Here is a 14,325-nt window from a genome sequence, read left to right on the forward strand (position 1 = left end):
TTTCTCCTCCGTTGATAAACCTAATGCTTTATTCTCTCTCTCAATATTAAATTATTCAAATTACAGGATTTCAGCAGAGGCAGGATAGCTGCACCATCAAGTTTATAGACTATAGCCAATGTGGTGTGGTGGTTAAAGTGCTGGATTAGCATATGGTAGATCAGGATTCTGATCTGGGGCTAGTTGCTATCTCTCAGCCTCACCTCAGAGGGTTGTTGTGAGGATAAAATATGGGAGGCAGAAGTGTGTATGTCACCTTGAGCTCTTTGGAGAAAACATGATTGTTGTTGTTTAGTCGTTTAGTCTTGTCCGACTCTTCGTGACCCCATGGACCAGAGTACGCCAGGCACTCCTGTCTTCCACTGCCTCCCGCAGTTTGGTCAGACTCATGGTCGAGCTTCGAGAACACTGTCCAACCATCTCACCCTCTGTCGTCCCCTGCTCCTTGTGCCCTCAGTCTTTCCCAACATCAGGGTCTTTTCCAGGGAGTCTTATCTTCTCATGAGGTGGCCAAAGTATTGGAGCCTCAGCTTCAGGATCTGTCCTTCCAGTGAGCACTCAGGGCTGATTTCCTTCAGAACGGATAGGTTTGATCTTCTTGCAGTCCATGGAACTCTCAAGAGTCTCCTCCAGCACCATAATTCAAAAGCATGAATTCTTCGGCGATCAGCCTTCATTATGGTCCAGCCCTCACTTCCATACATCACTACTGGGAAAACCATAGCTTTAACTGTACAAACCTTTGTCGGCAGGGTGATGTCTCTGCTTTTTAAGATGCTGTCCAGAGATATAACAACATCCAAAACACTTTCATAGTCCTAGTATCATTTAAAACATCCAAGTCCTCTCAGGGGTTTTGGTACATTTAATTTTGTTCTAAAATGTAATTGTCAACCTGCAGACTTTATAGAATTAAAGTAAGGAACGTGTTTACACTAATAAACAGCGTGTTAATATGAAGCTTGTGTGGACTTGCCAAGAAGTAGAAATCCCAACCCCCCACAATCTTGGGGGCACCGCAGGGGACGCTGCAACTATTCTTTAGAATGGAGCGAGAGAGGTGTGGTGTGCGTGTGTCGAATTTTGGTGTTGGAGAACTCTATTAGCCTTTGCCCTGCTTCGTTTTGAACTCCAAGCCCAAACTTGCCAGTTGTTCCTTTTATCTTTTGATTCCCTACTTTAGCATTCCAATCCCCTATAATGAGAAGAACATCCTTCTTTAGTGTCATTTCTAGAAGGTGTTGTAAGTCTTCATAGAATTGGTCAATTTCAGTTTCTTCAGTACCGGTAGTTGGTGCATAAACTTAGATTAGGTAAAGGTAAAGGGACCTCTGACCATTAGGTCCAGTCATGTCCGACTCTGGGGTTGCGGCGCTCATCTCGCTTTATTGGTCGAGGGAGCCGGCGTACAGCTTCCAGGTCATGTGGCCAGCATGACTAAGCCGCTACTGGCGAACCAGAGCAGCGCATGGAAACGCCGTTTACCTTCCTGCCAGAGCGGTACCTATTGATCTACTTGCACTTTGACGCACTTTCGAACTGCTAAGTTGGCAGGAGCAGGGACCGAGCAATGGGAGCTCACCCTGTTGTGGGGATTCGAACCGCCAACCTTCTGATTGGCAAGTCCTAGGCTCAGTGGTTTAACCCACAGCGCCCCCCGTGTCCCAAACTTAGATTACTGTGATGTTAAAAGGTCTGCCTTGGATTCGTATCGAGATCATTCTATCATTTTTGAGATTGCATCCCAGTACAGCTTTCGCCACCCTTTTGTTGACTATGAGGGCCACTCCATTTCTTTTACGGGATTCTTGCCCACAGTAGTAGATATGATGGTCATCCAAACTGAATTTGCCCATTCCCGTCCATTTTAGTTCACTGGTGCCCAAGATGTCAATATTTATTCTTGCCATCTCATTTTTGACCACATCCAGCTTACCAAGGTTCATGGTCCTTACATTTCAGGTTCCTGTGCAATATTTTTCTTTACAGCATTGGACTTTCCTTTCGCTTCCAGGCATATCCGCAACTGAGCAACCTTTCGGCTTTGGCCCAGCCACTTCATCAGCTCTGAATCTACTTGTACTTGTCCTCTGCTCTTCCTCAGTATTGTGTTGGATGCCTTCCGACCTGAGGGGTTCATCTTCCAGCGTCATAACAGCGACATATATGCCTGTTGTCTTTGTCCATGGAGTTTTCTTGGCAGGGATACCGGCTTGCCAGTTCCTGCTCCAGGTGGATCACATTTGGTCAAAACTCTCCACTATGACCTGTCCATCTTGGGTGGCCCTGCATGGCATAGCTCATAGCTTCTCTGAGTTATTCAAGCCCCTTCGCCACGACAAAGCAGTGATCCATGAAGGATATATAAATGTAATTATGACTGCTACCTCCCAGACACCCTTGGTCTTGTACCATCTGAAGGGAAGGTTTTCCCAGCTAACAGACTGTACCCCTCTGCTCAGCCCCCTCTCCCTCTGTAAAGAACTGTTGCCACCAGACAAGGGGCTAAGTATTTCCAAGAGGTTGCCCAGTGCTATTTTATAGAAAAAGAGGTGTCCAAACTCATCATGAACACCTCCCTCATTCCCTTATAATGGCAATGGCATCCATCTGAGAGGTGCCGGAACTGAGTCCCAGTGAGTTCTGGCTGAGAAAAAGCCCTGAGATCGCCTCTTTTCAATCAGCCTCTAAATGTCCCCAGGAGTCTCCCTGAAGCTTCTTAATGTAGCATGGAGCTATAGCTTCTAATATGTTTTAGACTACAACTCCCATCAGTTCCAGTCATATTGACTGTGATGGCTGGAGCTTATGGACAGGGTCACCAAGAGTCAGGAACAGTGTGTACTGGGGCATTAGACCCACAACAAAGCAAGGACCTCATGTATTTCCTCACAAAGAGCTGGTGCAGTTATACAAATTCCACTTTTGAAACTGGGCAGCAGTTTGAAAAAAGAAAAATGAAAAAAATTGTGGCAAGGCATTAAAAAAAACATTATGGATGTTGCCATCCTCTGGGGCCTTCAGTAGCATGTGACCAAACAGTTCCTTGCAATTTATTGGGGTTTTGGAATTGGTGCCATGAAAATTCTTTTTTTCTTTAGATAGTGTATGAAGAAAGGAAAAGTCAAACCAGATTCTGTAAACAATAGCCAAAATGTGCCTGCAATAGACTTAATCAGTGCTATTCTAACAGCCAAGGTAAGTGTGACACTTGTGGTTTTTTTGTAGGGGAAAAGTTATTGACAGAACCAAAATGATTATTATTTTTTATCTAATCATAGATGCATAGACAAATAATGATTCGCTTAGTGCAGACTAAACAAGTGATGATAAAAAATCAAGACCAGAATTGTTCTGAATATAGCAAATTTTCATGGAAGAAAAACAAGGATATACATATATCCTTTGGCAGAGCACCAAAGGCATGTGTGTGCTTTGAAAGAGCCCAAGGTTAATTTGAACTAGGCTTTTGAGAGATGCTGTCAGTTTGTATTTAACTGGGGGGTTTCTGGCAGCTTTGCTTATTATATGTGCTTGTCAAATAATTTACACAGTCATCAGTCATCACAAACATAAATGAGTGTAGTAGCAATTTGCTAATTTAAGTTTTCTTAGAAAATCCTTGAGGTTGTGTTTAAATTATTAGTCTGAATGGGTCCAAGAAAAAAGAAAGGAGGGGGAACTAGAAAGAAGTGACATTTTCTTGAAAATACAGGACAACGTGATTCCCTTTAAGTCTAGTAGGAATTTATGTTAATTCTGGATTTGCATATTTGCTATGATTCCTAGTTTACATAATACAGCGTTTTTGTGTTTGTTGTGATCATTAGAAACCTGACTAAAAGAAAATTACAGTGGTACCTCGGGTTACATACGCTTCAGGTTACATACGCTTCAGGTTACAGACTCTGCTAACCCAGAAATAGTACCTCAGGTTAAGAACTTTGCTTCAGGATAAGAACAGAAATTGTGCAGCAGCGACGCAGCAGCAGCAGGAGGCCCCATTAGCTAAAGTGGTGCTTCAGGTTAAGAACAGTTTCAGGTTAAGAACGGACCTCCAGAACGAATTAAGTTCTTAACCCGAGATACCACTGTATGGGGGAAATGCAACTCATGAGTTCTTCCAGTGATAGGTGGGGAACTACAAAAAAAGGTGGTAAACAGGTAAAGAAAAATGACAATAAAGGCTGTTAGATTTTGCTAAAAAGAACACAGGAATCCACAGGAAAACCTGTTTAACTCAGTGTAACTGAATATCTAAAATGTACCTTACTCCCTATTCCTATTCCAATGCTACTACCCTGCTTGTTCACCTCTCTCCTTGTCAGCCCCCATCAACTGCTTTGCTGCTGCTAATGTGGTCAGAGGTTTAGCTATGCTTTGGTTTTCCTTTCCCCTTCTCTTCTGGTGGTGGTGGCTTCAGAGCAAGGCATTCTGGGCAAGATGGAGGAGGTTGCCTGCTCTACCATGGCTTTGCTGTGGTGGCTAGAAATTATCTTAAGTTAAAAATAAAGTTATTAGAGAAAGTTTACTTGTTAAACTATTCTAAAAACAAAAAAAGACCACACAATTTCTAGTGGTGGCATTAATGAGTGAGCTGGAACTGTGGGGTGAGAGAAAGGAGTGGAAATAGGGATTTTTGTTTAAGGAGAAGTGAGATTTCTAAGGAAACACCCAGCCTGGTGTTTTGCTAGCTGGAAAGGAGTGTCATGCTAGCTAGACTGCTATATAGACCGAGAGAGAGAGAGAGAGAGAGAGAGAGAGAGAGAGAGAGAGAGACTTTAGACTGCTGTAGCTGCTAATTGGCATCCTGCCAGAGAGCGAAAAGCCAGCACTGCTCAGTTTTGTCTTTGCCAGGGAGATGCTGCAGATTGACACTTCTGTGTTTCTAAACACTTCTGTGCTTAGTGGGTGACTCTGCAGTGTCTTGGTCACTGCTGGACTCTGGATCATGGCACCTCCCTCCATAAAGTAATCTGTCCAGCATCTGAATACCAGAACCACACAGACTTCTCTTAGAATCCATGTACTTGATGGCCATTATAATTATTTCATGATGTCTATGGAGAAAAGGTTGGATAAAACCTGTTCTTTATAGTATCTGCAACAGTTCCCAGCTGCAAGAAATACCAGGTGAATGGAAATTTTTTCTAAAAATGTATTTTTACTATCTGCATCTTTGCTAATGTAATGATTCCATTATTCTTTTTTAAGGAAACAAAGTTCTTTTTTTTTTAAGTAATTGGAACCTTTTCCTTTATTTTACAGCCAGCAGATGGAAACTTGTTTGCTGGAACTTCTGAAACTTTGTGAGTAAAATCTTCACTTATTTGCAAAGCTAAGTGTCTGTGATTTATTCTAACCTAAGTTTTTTATGGGAAACATTTGTTTAAGGATGGATGCTATAAAATCTGATCAAAATTTAATGTGCTTTGTAGCAATCCCCATTGTGCTAATTCTGCTAGGAGATTCCCCGCCCCCAACCTCTCCAACAATTATTGCACAAACCCATAGTTTTTCTTTATTCATTCCTTAATTGAGGATATATTTTCCCAGTCCTTCCCCATTTCAGTACTTTTCTTTTGGCTAGGTGGGGCAGGGAAAGCAACTCGGACCACTTAACATCAGACTAATAAAAGACAACAACATAGAAGCTATGTGGCCTAACCTTTAATGGGAACTCTTATTGACAGATGCAGAGCATTTTCATTATAAAAACACACCCCAGTAGTGGTAATTTTGTTTACAACGTAGCTTCTAAATGAAGCAGCACATGTAGTAAAGGCTGCCTGAGTCTCATGCAGCTATCACTTTTGACAGCTGCTACAGGTAGCTGTAGCTAGAGAATGCCTCTCAGTGTTTTCTGTTCTTCACACTCCCAGACAGAACAGTATTAAGGTCAGTCTATGACAAATATGAATTCATATTGTGAGCCTGTACATTTCTGAAGCAAAGATTGCGCCGAAATTCGCTAGCTACGCTTGGACCTCTTCAACATGCAGGGCTCATGGATGTAGAAGACAACCCCATTACTTGCTACATTGCCTTACTAGCAGCACCTCAGCCTCCTTCTGACTGAGTGAATAAATTGTGCTCAGTACAAGGTAGCTTTGACGTGTTAGTGGCTTGTTTTCATTCAGGATTGCTTCCAGAGAAGAGGCGGAAGTGCCACCACTTGTGCAATGACTTAACTATGTGCATAATTAGCCTATAAAATGGCACTCATCCCTACATTTAGCCATTACATGCCCAAGGGTATGTTTGTATAAATGCCAAATAATGTGGGTAATAGAATGGAACCTTGATGGATGCCAGTTTCAGCTTAACTTTAAGATGATACATAACTTGTCCACCATTACCAGGTGACTTCACTTTTATGACTGAGATGACCAGTTTGGCAGTTCTTGACACAGCAGAAGCAACAGCCAGCTGCCTAACCAGCCTCCTATAGTCAATTGTATCAAATGCTGCTATACAAGTCCAAAGTGACTAAAACAACCAGCGGTCCTAGATCTAACATCAGTTTATCATCCATCATTCTGACAACTGTGTTGTCTATTCCAAAGGTCATTGGAACCTCATCTGGAATTTCTCAGTACTGATATTACATTCCAAATATATTTGCAGCTGAACTGCCACAGCCTTTAAATTTCCTTCCTTTTTTAGTGGATAGCAGAGTTTGAAAGTGGAAAACCATTTCTGATTAGGATATACACTGTTCCATACGAAAATACTCATACTCCTGTTGGAATAAGTTTTAGGCTTACAAACTGCTTTCATATTAGGAGTTGCAGTAGGAACTCAAGTGTTTGCTCGATAGTTGAAAAACTTCAGATGTTACTACTAGAAGTTACCGTATTTTTCCGTGTGTAAGACGATGTTTTTTTGCTATTAAAAAAGGCAAAAAATGGGGGTCATCTTATACATGGATAGTGAATGCAGAGGGGGCAGGGGCTGTGGTGAGTGGGCGGGTGATTGACAGCAGTGGGCAGAAAGCTCAACAACTTTGGCTAATTTCCCTCTAAAAACCTCAACAATTGAAGACCGACCTCTGCAAAAAAAGCAAATAATAATAATAATAAACTCAACAACTCAAGAAATATTGATTTCTTAATTTTGGGTTCAGAAACATAGGGGTCGTCTTATACATGGGGACGTCTTATACACGGAAAAAAATATGGTAAATAAACACTTGGTGGAGCAGTGGGGATGAGCACACGAGCTCTACCCTTTGATAGGGTGATCTTTCTGCGCTCAATGAGTTTCCCTGAACATTTTACAATCCTGGTTTCCCAGGATTCTAAAACATGTAGGAAGTCTCCCTTAGGACAGAAGTCTTTTTGCTTCAGAAGATCAGTCTCTATAATTTGGAGGATGACGGGAACAACCATGTGAGGACAAAGTTGACATGCTTACCCCATGTTAAATGTGTTTATTTAACTTCTAATTATACCACTTGATGATGGCTAACAAGGCACCAATCCCCATGAAAACTAAAATGGCTAATGTAGTTTTAGAAAGAATGGTTGCATTTTAATTTCTTTGCTATGCTATAAAACTTCTACTAAATCTAAAAATGCCATCAGTCATTTTAGATGGAGATAACAGGGAAGAAGTCACTCAAATTAAATTTGCTTCCTTAGGCTTAGCAAGAGAAGAAAAGATCCTTAGGAATAATTGATAGATAAGAGATGATGGAGATAAAAAGAAATGGACTGGGAAGTATTTAATGGCTGTTTATGGCATTACACATGTTATGGTTTAGTGGTACATTGAAATTTCATTATTTTCATTGTTCTTGTTTCCCATTTCGCTTTTCCTGTCCACTTCGTTCTGCTAATTTTACTGAGTAAATACAGTGTGGATAACGGACAGCTATTGTGCCAAAAGACATTTAAAGGACTTATTCAAAAGGAATAATTTGTCCACCAAGGTGACCACAGCTGTCTCTTTTCCATAACATGAACTAATAAAGATGTATTAAAATGGATCTCGATTACCTACATCATCTGGGAATGCTAAAATTTTTTTTATCACAGTCCAAGGAAGTTGTAGTGTTTCTAAAACAATGCCTGGAATTGGTATGGGGTGGATAAGCTGAAGCTTAATCCAGACAATAAATAGATGTTCCCAGTCAGAAGATCAGGTAATAGGAAATCTACCTGTTTTTGGTCTCAGATTTTAGTGTACATGGCAATAGAGCTCAAAAATATGGAAGTAAAAGGAGGAGGTCACACAAGCCCCACCTCCTGACTCTCACCAATTTTAGTTTATCTTTAACTTTTGGTCCACATCTCATTTAAAGAATTGTAGGAAGGTAAAGCAGGGGCCTTGAAGTTTCCCAGCTACAGTACGCAGCTGGATTGAACAGGTCATCTGATCCCAGAGTTCTCCACCATAGTGAGATGCTTGGTATTTTTATTTAAATTATAGTAATTATTTCTGAACACGCATATAGATCAGCACATGGAAATTTTATGCAAATCCATATAATATTTTATTGTCTTTTTCAGAGGTGCCCAACTCTCCTCTCTTTCCCCCCACTGCCTATAATTTGAGCATTGTGTAGCCTGCCCATGCTGGAAAACTGTGTCTTGGCTATTTCCATGCTGGTGTAGCATCGCTTCTAAGTAGGCTTCTAGAACTCCATGGTAACAAGGGAGGAGTCCATACCATAGCTCCTTGCCTTCTTCCCATGCCAACCTCTGCTCTCTTGCAGACTTGATCAATGCAGTGGCCATTGGCCATAGCTTCCATATTATGAGTACTAATGATTTTAGCCTGTTCACATCAGTTTTGGTGTGTGACAACGTTCAATTTAAAGATGGTATAGCTACATTTGGACAATGGAGTTGATCTGTTCTCCACCTGGGCTTTTGAAACCTATTCTGTCTGGCCAGCTATATTTCAAAGAAGGGACAGTTAGGTTTTCAAGCTACAGGTTAGGTTAATATTTTCTTCCTGGTAGTGACCAGGAAACTCAACAGCTCCTGTGAACACTGAGCTGTTGTGGGCCAATTCTCCTATTCAAATACTCAAATATTTGACTTCACATATTTCCATTTATTTTACTATGCATGTTGATCCATAGGAATCCTTACAGTGCACAGGCCATGTGCTGCCTATTGCATGACAGTTCTTTTGTTGATGTATATCTGAATTATCACAAGCTATCAGGCATTTGTTTTTTCCACATCTAGAGATTCTCAGAAGGAGCATTTCATGTTGCCCTTTTGCTCAGCAGGAAGACGACGCTGGCAGTAGAGACAATATAATGATTTGGGCTACAGTTGTGAAGGGCTGTTATACTATAATGGGTCACATCCTCTGCTTTCCTAACATAAGGTGGGGGGGGGCGAGTTGCTGTCAGGCTTTGCTAGCTATAGTTTGTTTTGACATCTTTGTGTTACCAAATGTGCTGGCTGTCAGAATCTTCTGTATCCTAAATCTGCTGGCCCAATTAGTTGTAAAAACAGGAGCCTCTTGTCAGAAACGCTGCCTCTCCCTTCTCTGCATACTGCAGCCCAAAAGGTTTTTGAACTCTATAATTAGAGCAGGGAATGCAAGGCATTGTGGTCCCACTTAAATACAGATGTTCAGTGCGCTACAAGTGGTGGGGTAACTGCAAATATGATGGGCACAGCAGTGCCTGAATATAGGAGTTCTAAGCATGATCTCATAAAGTGTGTGTGTGTGCATGCGCATGGATCTCTCTGGGATAGGATTGCATGTTTTGAGTGGTGTTGGTGCTTCATAATCCTATGCATATATTCAGAAGCAAGTCCACTGTGTGCAATTGAGCTTACTCCCGAGTCCTGACCTTCAGTTGTATTCCTACAGTTACCTGAGAGTAATGCCCATTGAATACATCAGAATTTATTTCTGAGCAGACATGCATGGAATTGAATTCATAATTTTTTTGTGAGTAGATAATTGTTAAGAGGCATTTTTGATGTGTTGCTGGATTTGTGGGTGTAAAAGAAGCAAATCCTAGTATGCTTTTATTTACTGCATATGCAGTCCACTTCCTCCAAGGTTCTTAGGACAGCTCATGGGCTTATTCCATTGTATCCCATTGTTCTCCCACAGAAGTCTTATAAGGTGTATTAGTGATTCTTGGCCAGCCATCTTAAGAGCTCGGATTTCTTTTTCCTTCCCCTTCCCATCAAAACAGGAGGGGTATGTCACAAAATCAAGGGGTGTGGAGTATTCCCTAACCATCAAAGGGAGACTACTAAGCATTAAAATGGGCACAGGATTTCACAGGACAACTAAAGGATTCCTTGCTATTTGTTTAAAGCAAATAATATTTCCTTCCCTTCCCACCTCCAAATCAAGTGTGATGTGATAAAAGAATTCAGTTCTGACAGAGTGCTTCCATGACCTTTTATACTCTTCAAGTCCTTAAACCCCTCACACAAATTTATGAGTTGTCTCCCATCTTCAGCAAGTCACAGGGATGTGAGATAGCAACATTATAGTGGGGAAATGCAAGTCTGATTTTTCAAGTAGGCAATGCTTTTATCTTTTTCCTCCACTTGATAAAAGAAAGCTCTTTCTTTCTTATTTTTTGCCAGTATGAAGTATGTTCCGTTCCATGGCATGCAACTGACAGATTGCCATTTTAAATAATGGCTGGGGTTCAGTCCACCTAATAACAACCTTGTGCCCTGAGGCAAGATAATCTGAGATACAGAGTATCCCTGGCAAAGACCTGTCCATCATTTTCTCGGGAACCTCTGTGTAGCCCCTGCCCTTGAAATCTTTTCCCACTGTTAAATTGGAAGTGGGGGCTTAATTAAGAAATATGTATTGTGCATAAGACTGAGTGGAAATGAACTGACTTGCTTTCATATATACTGAAAGCTTTGCACATCTTAAACATTTCTTTTATTGTCTCTCTCCAATTTGCTTCCCTTGTGCACACCCCCATTGGACTTAGAGCTTGACTAAGCACTTAGGTCCCATCCATACTATGCATTTAAGGTAGTGTTATACCGCTCTGAACAATCATGGCCCCCCTCAAAGAATCCTGGGAAATGCAGCTTTTTAAAGGAATTGACAGGTGTTGGGAGACCCCTATCCCTTCCCCCCAAGCTACAGTTCCCAGCGTTTCCTGGGACGAGGCATTGATTTTTAAAGCACTCTGTTCATAACTCTATGAAGGTCAGCCAAGTTCTTTGGTCACCTGAGGCCCTCCCATAAGTTGTTGGGACTACAACTCCCATCATCCCTTACCATTGGCCATGCTGTCTAGGGTTTGATGGGAACAGGACTCCAACAACCCTTGGAGGGCCACAGGTTTCTCATCTGTTGCATAAATTAATTGTGCATTATGTGAAGTAGTGCTTTTATTCTGACCATCATGGATATATAGTCAACCAAAACCATTGGGGTTTTCAATCAGACAATCCCCTAACTGCATTCTGGAGTGGTTCCAGCAAGGCTGTGTGTCACGGTATTCTGAAATGTGTAGTTTTCCATTTGGGATTGCAGAGAAATGATGGGCACCTCACCATTCAGAGATGCTTATCCACCACCACTGATCTTGTCATTGAGGAACTCCTGATGAGCTACCAAGACACCCCAGAATTCTTCAGAACATATTTGAAAATAACTTCTTTATCATTAACCTTGGTTTTCTGCTTTAGCATTCTGTAATACAAGGATAACATTTGCCGATAAGTCCATGTGAAGCAGCTATATTTAAATAGAGTTTGTGTGGGGATGTTATATATTTGCTTTAACATCATGGAACTAAGGTAAAGCATAAATGTTCAGCTCTGCTTTGATCAATGTGGGTTTTCTCTCATAAAAATGATCCTGCTATGTCCTTCTTATATTCTTTCCACCAGAGTTCAGCAAGGGCAGGCTGAAGATTAAAATCTCTTTCTGTGCAGAAGGTTTGCAATACTTCTGATTTTTGAAGTGATTAGAATTTCATTTCTCACTGTAATCTCCCCACCCCCCTTTTCCTTTCTTTCTTTTTTATTAGAGCCACTCGCCCTATACATAACAACTATGGATAGGGAGAAAATGGATCAGGAGAAGGAGACATTCATTAGAAAGTAAGTGTGTGGGGATTAGAAAAGTCTGTCTGACTCACAAAGTAGAAATGGCATTTAGTATCCTAGTCCCCTTCTAGACAAAATAAGCAAATGCTGCCGTGAAGCTTAAAGCCTGCTGGTCGCAAAATTGGAAATTGGTTTCCTGGGGCTCTCTGTAAACTCTTCATTACTTTACTCAATCATGCTTCATTAGAAAGTTAACAGACAGAATACCAGTGCACATTGGGATACGTTCAAGCGCCAGCCCTTCCGTCTCCTTGAACGTCACTTAAAACTTGAATGTCACAGCAGATTAGACATTGTGTCAAATTGCATCTTCTCGTCAGGCTGCGGCATGGGCAGCTTGCAGATCATAGCTACTTAACCTCTTGAAAATTGCCAGGTGCTTTTTAGCCTGTTTTGCAATGGGTAACAGGAGGGTTTAATTCAAAGTGATTCTGATGGAACTAACACACAATTTCCAAAGGCATCCGGAAGGAAAACAAGCTGATGAAAGGCACAAACTAAAGACATGCACATGATGTCTCACATGAGCTTTCAACTCTTATTTTCTGGAAAGAAAATAAAATAGTTAAAAACTGCTATGTGATTTCCCCCCCCCCCCAACTTCATCCCAATTAATTTGAACTCTTAGCTGAATCTTACTCATCGAAATCCAGGTTCCAAGTTCTATTTTTCATGCTGGCAGTATAGCAGTAGTTGTGGTTTACAGTTTTTGTTATTGTTGTTGCTCTTCAGTGATACAGTTCTTTGAATCTTAATGTGCTTTTTTATAACAAGGAGCCAGGCATGTTTTGTTGTCAATAGCTATTTTTTGACAGGAGCTACTGCTAAAGAACCAGCTTTTAGACATACAGACTTAAACAAGCAATAGGTATTCAGTCATTCATCATCATCATCATCATCATCATCATTTATTGAATTTATATACCGCCCTATAACTGGAGGTCTCGGATTCTAACTAATCTGGTATGATCTGCTGACTTACTGAAATAAGTGCTACCTGCATTACCTTTAAATTGAACCAGTAATGAGTCATCATGTAGAAGTGGCAATTGTATCTATTTAACTCCAAGTGTGATTTATAAATCAATAGTTGAACATCCTTTGTAGTTGGTACAATAGATTGTTTCTGTTATTTTCACATCTTTTCAGTAGGGTTGGCCCTACCATTTGGCAGAGCAAAGTGGCTGCTTCAGGTAGCAGATCTTTGGTGTCATGGGCTAGATAGCACATTCTTTTACTGCCAGATGGGACGCGGGTGGCGCTGTGGGTTAAACCACAAGGCCTAGGACTTGCCAATCAGAAGGTTGGCAGTTCGAATCCCCGCGACGGGGTGAGCTCCCATTGCTCGGTCCCTGCTCCTGCCAACCTAGCTATTCGAAAGCATGTCAAAGTGCAAGTAGCTAAATAGGTGGGAAGTTAAACGGCGTTTCTGTGCACTGCTCTGGTTTGCCAGAAGCGGCTTAGTCATGCTGGCCACAGGAAGCTGTACCCCGGCTCCCTCGGCCAATAAAGCGAGATGAGCGCGCAACCCCAGAGTCGGTCACGACTGGACCTAATAATCAGGGGTCCTTTACCTTATTTTTACTGCCGGGGGGGGGGGGAGTGCTTTTGTCACCAAAGAACATTCCTGATCTTGGCTCCTATGTATCATGACTGCTAGGAAAGCACCAACTGGGGGATGGTGTTGTATTTCTGCTGTTATACGAAATGCAGCAAAATATACTAGGCCAGCCCTACTTCTCTGGGTGTCTGTAAACCTTCTTAAATAATAGAAGGTGCAGGGTAGAAATGTTTGAAATAACTAAAAAACAAACAAACCAACCAACCCCACAACCCTATATTTACAAGGAGAAAATTGCATGCAGTGATTACTTCCTCTCTTTAAAAAAAAGTCATGCAAGCCTGTCTATTTTACCTTTACCTGGAGCAATCCCATTTCTAGAGCAATTGGTCCTTCTTCCCTTCCTCCCTAGGTTTACCTGAGCTTGTAACCATGCTGCATTTTTATTGCCAGCAGTGAAAAATTTTTGTTTTGCTGTTAATAATTGTAACTTGAATTCAATTAAGTTTGATAAAACACACTTGTCACCTTCCTGTCCAGAAGAGTGATTTCTTTCATTCTTCCAGGATAGGGCCACAGTTTGTGCCACATCTTATTTTTGTTGCTGGTACTAATGTTATCAAAATGTATACTCCCAGTCATATTTGGTGAGGCTTCCAAAGAATTACAGCCCAATTGTAAACTGATGGG

General features: G+C 41.4%; 1 long non-coding RNA gene across 2 annotated transcripts in view; it reads left to right on the forward strand.

Annotated features, from left to right (window-relative positions):
* The window catches only part of LOC308472838, a 193,111-nt gene that overhangs the window by 32,959 nt on the left and 145,827 nt on the right, over positions 1 to 14,325 (forward strand). The window contains exons 6-8 of one of the 2 annotated variants that reach the window (XR_013983758.1): positions 3,106 to 3,198; positions 5,269 to 5,309; positions 11,996 to 12,068. This is a non-coding gene — a long non-coding RNA (uncharacterized lncRNA). Of the gene's footprint in view, positions 1 to 3,105; positions 3,199 to 5,268; positions 5,310 to 7,643; positions 7,719 to 11,995; positions 12,069 to 14,325 lie in introns of those variants that run through there. The other variant, XR_013983759.1, reaches the window with a different exon arrangement.

Source organism: Podarcis pityusensis (assembly GCF_964106645.2).
Source record: "Podarcis pityusensis genome assembly, chromosome: 3".
In the NCBI taxonomy this organism is placed as follows: domain Eukaryota; kingdom Metazoa; phylum Chordata; class Lepidosauria; order Squamata; family Lacertidae; genus Podarcis; species Podarcis pityusensis.